The sequence below is a fragment of the Zea mays genome, chromosome 4 (assembly GCF_902167145.1).
Source record: "Zea mays cultivar B73 chromosome 4, Zm-B73-REFERENCE-NAM-5.0, whole genome shotgun sequence".
Lineage (NCBI taxonomy): Eukaryota > Viridiplantae > Streptophyta > Magnoliopsida > Poales > Poaceae > Zea > Zea mays.
Window position 1 is genome coordinate 15,068,491 of NC_050099.1, and position 9,425 is coordinate 15,077,915.

Below are 9,425 nucleotides of genomic sequence, written 5' to 3' on the forward strand. Positions count from 1 at the left end.
AACCCCTGTCATTGATTAGCCTTACACATCACATGAACTCACACCTTTGTGAGTTTATGTCCACTGGTTCCCCACAACTTGTTGAGCGATGATCATGTGTGAGCTCACCCTTGTTGTCTCACACCCCCCACAGGAGAAGAACAAGTGGTTCAGGAGGAGCCACAAGGCGAGGAGTTTGATCTGATCTAGGTGGCGTTTCTCAGTTGACATTGGCGCCAACGATCCTTAGTTCGTTTTATGTTTATTCTTTTATTTTGTAATAAGTCTTCCGCTATGTAATAAATACTCTGATTATTGTGACATTTATCTCTATACACTCTGTTATTATATATGTTGTCTTCTTGGCGCATGTATGAGATGCACCTGGCTTTGTTCCTAAAAGTCGGGTGTGACAGAAGTGGTATTAGAGGAAATGTTGACTGTAGGACGAAACCTAGATAGAAATGGACAAACCCTTACCTACTTATCTTACTCTGATTCTTTCTATACTCATCTTGTCTTGATCCTGTCTCACCTTTTGCTATTCTACTCTGATCATTCTTACCTTTTCTAATCTAAGACAAGATGGATTTTGAAAGGGAATTAGGCTTACACCTAGTCCCTAACTAATTTTGGTGGTTGAATTGCCCAACACAAATAATTGGACTAACTAGTTTGTTCTAGTGTATAAGTTATACAGGTGCAAAAGGTTCACACTTAGCCAATAAAAAGACCAAGAGTTGGGTTCAACACAAGAGCAAAGGGCCAACCGAAGGCACCTCTGGTCTGGCGCACCGGACATGTCCGGTGCACCAGAGGACTCCAACTCGAACTCGCCACCTTCGGGAATTTCCAGAGGCACTCACGCTATAATTCACCGGACTGTCCGGTGTACACCGGACAGTGTCCGGTGCGCCAAGGAAGAACGGCCTCAGGAACTCGCCAGCTTCGGGAAACTCCAACGGCTAGTCCACTATAATTCACCGGACTGTCCGGTGTGCACCGGACTGTCCGGTGAGACCCCGGAGCAACGGCTATCTCCGCGCCAACGGCTACCTGCAGTGCAATAAATGCGCGCGCTGCGCGCGCAGAAGTCAGGCGCGCCCATACTGGCGCACCGGACAAGGAACAGTGCATGTCCGGTGTGCACCGGACATCCAGGCGGGCCCACAAGTCAGAAGCTCCAACGGTCAGAATCCAACGGCAGTGATGACGTGGCGGGGGCACCGGACATGTCCGGTGTGCACCGGACTGTCCGGTGCGCCATCGAACAGACAGCCTCCCAACGACCACTTTTTGTGGTTGGGGCTATAAATACCCCAACCACCCCACCATTTATTGCATCCAAGTTTTCCACTTCCCAACTACTACAAGAGCTCTAGCATTCAATTCTAGACACACCAAAGAGATCAAATCCTCTCCAAATTCCACACAACGCCATAGTGACTAGAGAGAGTGATTTGCTTGTGTTCTTTCGAGCTCTTGCGCTTGGATTGCTTTCTTCTCTCTTGATTCTTTCATTGCGATCAACTCACTTGTAATTGAGGCAAGAGACACCAAACTTGTGGTGGTCCTTGTGGGAACTTTGTGTTCCAAGTGATTGAGAAGAGAAAGCTCACTCGATCCGTGGGATCGTTTGAGAGAGGGAAGGGTTGAAAGAGACCCGGCCTTTGTGGCCTCCTCAACGGGGAGTAGGTTTGCGAAAACCGAACCTCGGTAAAACAAATCCACGTGTCACACCTCTTATTTGCTTACAATTTGTTTTCCACCCTCTCTCGCGGACTCATTTATATTTCTAACGCTAACCCGGCTTGTAGTTGTGTTTAAAGTTGTAAATTTCAGTTTCGCCCTATTCACCCCCCCTCTAGGCGACTATCAATTGGTATCAAAGCCCGGTGCTTCATTAGAGCCTAACCGCTCGAAGTGATGTCGGGAGATCACGCCAAGAAGGAGATGGAGACCGGCGAAAAGCCCACTACAAGCCACGGGAGCACTTCATCGGAAGAGTCCCGCACCAAGAGGAAGGAGAAGAAGAAGAGCTCCTCCATCAAAGGGAAGGAGAAGAAATCTTCTTCTCACCACAAAGAGAAGAAGGAGAGATCTTCCTCTCACAAGCCACATCGGAGTGGGGACAAGCACAAGAGGATGAGGAAAGTGGTCTACTACGAGACCGACACTTCATCAACATCAACCTCCGACTCCGATGCGCCCTCCATAACTTCTAAACGCCAAGAGCGTAAGAAGTTTAGTAAGATCCCCCTACACTACCCTCGCATTTCAAAACATACACCTTTACTTTCCGTCCCATTAGGCAAACCACCAACTTTTGATGGTGAAGATTATGCTAGGTGGAGTGATTTAATGCGATTTCATCTAACCTCGCTCCACAAAAGTATATGGGATGTTGTTGAGTTTGGTGCACAGGTACCGTCCTTAGGGGATGAAGACTATGATAAGGATGAGGTGGCCCAAATCGAGCACTTCAACTCTCAAGCAACAACAATACTCCTCGCCTCCTTAAGTAGAGAGGAGTATAACAAAGTTCAAGGGTTGAAGAGCGCCAAGGAGGTTTGGGATGTGCTCAAAACCGCGCACGAGGGAGATGAGCTCACAAAGATCACCAAGCGGGAAACGATCGAGGGGGAGCTCGGTCGGTTCCGGCTTCGCAAAGGGGAAGAGCCACAACACATGTACAACCGGCTCAAGACCTTGGTGAACCAAGTGCGCAACCTCGGGAGCAAGAAGTGGGACGACCATGAAATGGTTAAGGTTATTCTAAGATCTCTCATTTTCCTTAACCCCACTCAAGTTCAATTAATTCGTGGTAATCCTAGATATACTAAAATGACCCCCGAGGAAATTATCGGGAATTTTGTAAGTTTTGAGTGCATGATCGAAGGCTCAAGAAAGATCAACGAACTTGATGATCCCTCCACATCCGAAGCTCAACCCGTCGCATTCAAGGCGACGGAAGAAAAGAAGGAGGAGCCTACACCAAGTAGGCAACCAATCGACGCCTCCAAGCTCGACAATGAGGAAATGGCGCTCGTCATCAAGAGCTTCCGCCAAATCCTCAAGCAAAGGAGGGGGAAAGACTACAAGTCCCACTCCAAGAAAGTTTGCTACAAGTGTGGTAAGCCCGGTCACTTTATTGCAAAATGTCCATTATCAAGTGACAGTGACAGGGATAACGACAAGAAGGGCAAGAGGAGAGAAAAGAAAAGGCACTACAAGAAGAAGGGCGGCGATGCCCATATTTGTCGGGAGTGGGACTCCGACGAAAGCTCTAGCGACTCCTCCGACGACGAGGACGCCGCCAACATCGCCGTCACCAAGGGACTCCTCTTCCCCAACATCGGCCACAAGTGCCTCATGGCCAAGGACGGCAAAAAGAAGGTTAAATCTAAATCCTCCACTAAATATGAAACATCTAGTGATGATAATGCTAGTGATGAGGAAGATAATTTGCGTATCCTTTTTGCCAACCTTAACATGGAACAAAAAGAAAAATTAAATGAATTGATTAGTGCTATTCATGAAAAGGATGACCTTTTGGATTCTCAAGAAGATCTCCTAATTAAGGAAAACAAGAAACATGTTAAGGTTAAAAATGCTTATGCTCTAGAAATTGAGAAATGTGAAAAATTATCTAGTGAGCTAAGCACTTGTCGTGAGATGATTAACAACCTTAGGAATGAAAATGCTAGTTTAAATGCTAAGGTTGATTCACATGTTTGTAATGTTTCAATTCCCAATCCTAGAAATAATAATGATGATTTGCTTGCTAGGATTGAAGAATTAAACATTTCTCTTGCTAGCCTTAGGAGTGAAAATGAAAAATTAATTACTAAGGCAAAAGATTTTGATGTTTGCAAAGTTACTATTTCCGATCTTAGAGATAAGAATGATATACTACATGCTAAGATTGTTGAACTTAATTCTTGCAAACCCTCTACATCTACCATTGAGCATGTCACTATTTGTACTAGATGTAGAGATATTGATGCTGATGCTATTCATGATCACATGATTTTAATTAAGCAACAAAATGATCATATAGCTAAACTAGATGCTAAAATTGCCGAGCACAACTTAGAAAATGAGAAATTTAAATTTGCTAGAAGTATGCTCTATAATGGGAGACGCCCGGGCATCAAGGATGGCATTGGCTTCCAAAGGGGAGACAATGTCAAAATTAGTGCCCCTCCTAAAAGATTGTCCAACTTTGTTAAGGGGAAGGCTCCCATGCCTCAGGATAACGAGGGTTACATTTTATACCCTGCCGGTTATCCCGAGGACAAAATTAGGAAAATTCATTTTAGGAAGTCTCACTCTGGTTCTAACCATGCTTTTATGTATAAGAGTGAGACATATAGCTCTAGGCAACCAACCCGTGCTAAGTTGCCTAAGAAGAAAATTCCTAATGCATCAAATGAACATGCCATTTCATTTAAGACTTTTGATGCATCTTATGTTTTGACTAACAAATCCGGCAAGGTAGTTGCCAAATATGTTGGGGGCAAGCACAAGGGGTCAAAGACTTGTGTTTGGGTACCCAAAGTTCTTGTGTCTAATGCCAAAGGACCCAAAACCATTTGGGTACCTAAAGTCAAGAACTAAACTTGTTTTGTAGGTTTATGCATCCGGGGGCTCAAGTTGGATACTCGACAGCGGGTGCACAAACCACATGACAGGGGAGAAGAAGATGTTCTCCTCATATGAGAAAAACCAAGATCCCCAACGAGCGATCACATTCGGGGATGGAAATCAAGGTTTGGTCAAAGGTCTTGGTAAAATAGCTATATCTCCTGACCATTCTATTTCCAATGTTTTTCTTGTAGATTCTTTAGATTACAATTTGCTTTCCGTTTCACAATTATGTCAAATGGGCTACAACTGTCTATTCACCGATGTAGGTGTCACTGTCTTTAGAAGAAGTGATGATTCAATAGCATTTAAGGGAGTGTTAGAGGGTCAGCTATACTTGGTAGATTTTGATAGAGCTGAACTCGACACTTGCTTAATTGCTAAGACTAACATGGGTTGGCTCTGGCACCGCCGACTAGCCCATGTTGGAATGAAGAATCTTCATAAGCTTCTAAAGGGAGAACACATTTTAGGATTAACAAATGTTCATTTTGAGAAAGACAGGATTTGTAGCGCATGCCAGGCAGGGAAGCAAGTTGGAGCCCATCATCCATACAAGAACATCATGACGACCGACAGGCCGCTTGAGCTACTCCACATGGATCTATTCGGCCCGATTGCTTACATAAGCATCGGCGGGAGTAAGTATTGTCTTGTAATAGTGGATGATTATTCTCGCTTCACTTGGGTATTCTTTTTACAGGAAAAATCTCAAACCCAAGAGACCTTAAAAGGATTCTTGAAACGGGCTCAAAATGAGTTCGGCTTAAGGATCAAGAAAATAAGAAGCGACAACGGGACGGAGTTCAAGAACTCTCAAATCGAAGGCTTTCTTGAGGAGGAGGGAATCAAGCATGAGTTCTCTTCTCCCTACACCCCACAACAAAATGGTGTAGTGGAGAGGAAGAATCGAACTCTATTGGATATGGCAAGGACCATGCTTGATGAGTACAAGACTTCGGATCGGTTTTGGGCCGAGGCAGTCAACACCGCCTGCTACGCCATCAACCGGTTATATCTTCACCGAATCCTCAAGAAGACATCCTATGAACTCCTAACCTGTAAAAAGCCCAACATTTCATATTTTAGAGTTTTTGGTAGCAAATGCTTTATTCTTGTTAAAAGAGGTAGAAAATCTAAATTTGCTCCTAAAACTGTAGAAGGCTTTTTACTTGGTTATGACTCAAACACAAGGGCATATAGGGTCTTTAACAAGTCCACTGGACTAGTTGAAGTCTCATGTGATGTTGTGTTTGATGAGACTAACGGCTCTCAAGTAGAGCAAGTTGATCTTGATGAGATAGGTATTGAAGAGGCTTCGTACATCGCGCTAAGGAACATGTCCATTGGGGATGTGTGTCCTAAGGAATCCGAAGAGCCTCCAAAAGCACAAGATCAACCATCCTCCTCCATGCAAGCATCTCCACCAACTCAAAATGAGGAAGAGGCTCAAGTTGATGAAGAAGAAGATCAATCAAATGAGCCACCTCAAGATGACGGCATAGATCAAGGGGGAGATGCAAATGATCAAGACAAGGAGGATGAAGAGCAAAGACCGCCACACCCAAGAGTCCACCAAGCAATTCAACGAGATCACCCCATCGACACCATCCTCGGCGACATTCGTAAGGGGGTAACTACTAGATCTCGTGTTGCACATTTTTGTGAACATTACTCTTTTGTTTCCTCTATTGAGCCACACAGGGTAGAGGAAGCTCTCCAAGATTCGGATTGGGTGGTGGCAATGCAAGAGGAGCTCAACAACTTCACTAGGAATGAGGTATGGCATTTAGTTCCACGTCCTAACCAAAATGTTGTAGGAACCAAATGGGTCTTCCGCAACAAGCAAGATGAGCATGGTGTGGTGACAAGGAACAAAGCTCGACTTGTGGCCAAGGGATACTCTCAAGTCGAAGGTTTGGATTTCGGTGAAACCTATGCACCCGTAGCTAGGCTTGAGTCAATTCGTATATTATTGGCCTATGCTACTTACCATGGCTTTAAGCTTTATCAAATGGACGTGAAAAGTGCCTTCCTCAATGGACCAATCAAGGAAGAGGTCTATGTTGAGCAACCTCCCGGCTTTGAAGACAGTGAGTACCCTAACCATGTCTATAAGCTCTCTAAGGCGCTTTATGGGCTCAAGCAAGCCCCAAGAGCGTGGTATGAATGCCTTAGAGACTTTCTTATTGTTAATGGATTCAAAGTCGGAAAGGCCGATCCTACGCTCTTTACCAAAGCACTTGAGAATGATTTGTTTGTATGCCAAATTTATGTTGATGATATTATATTTGGGTCTACTAACGAATCTACATGTAAAGAGTTTAGTAGGATCATGACACAGAAATTCGAGATGTCTATGATGGGGGAGTTGAAGTACTTCTTAGGATTTCAAGTGAAGCAACTCCAAGAGGGCACCTTCATCAGCCAAACAAAGTATACTCAAGACATTCTAAACAAGTTTGGGATGAAGGACGCCAAACCCATCAAGACACCCATGGGAACCAATGGGCATCTCGACCTCGATACGGGAGGTAAGTCCGTAGATCAAAAGGTATACCGGTCGATGATAGGTTCTTTACTCTATTTATGTGCATCTCGACCAGATATTATGCTTTCCGTATGCACGTGTGCAAGATTCCAAGCCGACCCTAAGGAAGCTCACCTTACGGCCGTAAAACGAATCTTGAGATATTTGGCTTATACTCCTAAGTTTGGGCTTTGGTATCCTAGGGGATCCACATTTGATTTGATTGGTTATTCGGATGCCGATTGGGCGGGGTGCAAAATCAATAGGAAGAGCACATCGGGGACTTGCCAGTTCTTGGGGAGATCCTTGGTGTCTTGGGCTTCAAAGAAGCAAAATTCGGTCGCTCTTTCCACCGCAGAAGCCGAGTACATTGCCGCAGGTCATTGTTGCGCGCAATTGCTTTGGATGAGGCAAACCCTGCGGGACTACGGTTACAAATTGACCAAAGTCCCCTTGCTATGTGATAATGAGAGTGCAATCAAAATGGCCGACAATCCCGTCGAGCATAGCCGCACTAAACACATAGCCATTCGGTATCATTTTCTTAGGGATCACCAACAAAAGGGAGATATCGAGATTGCATACATTAATACTAAAGATCAATTAGCCGATATCTTTACCAAGCCACTTGATGAACAATCTTTTAACAAACTTAGGCATGAGCTCAATATTCTTGATTCTAGGAACTACTTTTGTTGAATTGCACACATTGCTCCTTTATATACCTTTGATCATGTCTCTTTTATGCTATGACTAATGTGTTTTCAAGTCTATTTCAAACCAAGTCATAGGTATATTAAAAGGGAATTGGAGTCTTCGGCGAAGACAAAGGCTTCCACTACGTAACTCATACTTCGCCGTCTCTCCAAGCAACTCTCCATACTTGGGGGAGAAAAGCATGAGCATCAAAGAAAAGGACTTTGTCATTGGGGGAGAAAGTAAGAGCCCAAGGCAAAAGGACCGGACTTCATCCTTGGTATAATCTTAACTCATTTATTTATGACCAAAGGGGAAGAAAGCACTTCGAGGGCTCTAATGATTCCGTTTTTGGCGATTCATGCCAAAGGGGGAGAGAGAAAGAGCCCAAAGCAAAAGGACCGCACCACCACCTATTTCAAAAACTTCGTGTTTCCAAGAATATTATCAATTGGTTTTCCTATTGTGTTCAAAAGGGGGAGAAAGTAGTATTTCAAAAATTATCAAAACCCTCTTGAACACTAAGAGGAGGATCTCATTTAGGGGGAGTTTTGTTTAAGTCAAAGGAAAAGCATTTGAAACAGGGGAAGAAAATTTCAAATCTTGAAAATGCTTTGCAAATCTTATTCATTTACCTTTGACTATTTGCAAAAGAACTTTGAAAAGAATTTACAAAAGAATTTGCAAAAACAAGACATGTGGTGCAAGCGTAGTCCAAAATGTTATATAAGAAAGAAACATTCCATGCATATCTCATAAGTAGTTATATTGGCTCAATTCCAAGCAACCTTTACACTTACATTATGCAAACTAGTTCAATTATGCACTTCTATATTTGCTTTGGTTTGTGTTGGCATCAATCACCAAAAAGGGGGAGATTGAAAGGGAATTAGGCTTACACCTAGTCCCTAACTAATTTTGGTGGTTGAATTGCCCAACACAAATAATTGGACTAACTAGTTTGTTCTAGTGTATAAGTTATACAGGTGCAAAAGGTTCACACTTAGCCAATAAAAAGACCAAGAGTTGGGTTCAACACAAGAGCAAAGGGCCAACCGAAGGCACCTCTGGTCTGGCGCACCGGACTGTCCGGTGTGCCACCGGACAGTGTCCGGTGCACCACCGGACATGTCCGGTGCACCACCGGACATGTCCGGTGCACCAGAGGACTCCAACTCGAACTCGCCACCTTCGGGAATTTCCAGAGGCACTCACGCTATAATTCACCGGACTGTCCGGTGTACACCGGACAGTGTCCGGTGCGCCAAGGAAGAACGGCCTCAGGAACTCGCCAGCTTCGGGAAACTCCAACGGCTAGTCCACTATAATTCACCGGACTGTCCGGTGTGCACCGGACTGTCCGGTGTGCACCGGACTGTCCGGTGAGACCCCGGAGCAACGGCTATCTCCGCGCCAACGGCTACCTGCAGTGCAATAAATGCGCGCGCTGCGCGCGCAGAAGTCAGGCGCGCCCATACTGGCGCACCGGACAAGGAACAGTGCATGTCCGGTGTGCACCGGACATCCAGGCGGGCCCACAAGTCAGAAGCTCCAACGGTCAGAATCCAACGGC